Below are 268 nucleotides of genomic sequence, written 5' to 3'. Positions count from 1 at the left end.
TCCAGGGCGTCGGGATTGTGACGTCACGGCGCCGGGCGCGCGCTCCCGCAGCCCCACCCCCGGGGGTACCCGGGCGAGGGGAACAGCGGTGGAGGGTGGAGCGGCCGCGCGCGGGGAAGTGCCCCACGGCCAGCCTGTTGTGGGGACCCTGCCGGGCATCCGTCCAGCGGATCGTCCGCAGGGCGGCCTCCGGGCCCGCGCCGAGCCCCCGGCACCTGGCAGGCCTCGTCCCTGCGGAAGAGCGGGCAGAGGAGGTCGCATCCAGCAT

Source organism: Myotis myotis, unplaced genomic scaffold, assembly GCF_014108235.1.
Source record: "Myotis myotis isolate mMyoMyo1 unplaced genomic scaffold, mMyoMyo1.p scaffold_m19_p_1, whole genome shotgun sequence".
NCBI lineage: Eukaryota > Metazoa > Chordata > Mammalia > Chiroptera > Vespertilionidae > Myotis > Myotis myotis.
This window is presented reverse-complemented; position numbering follows the sequence as displayed.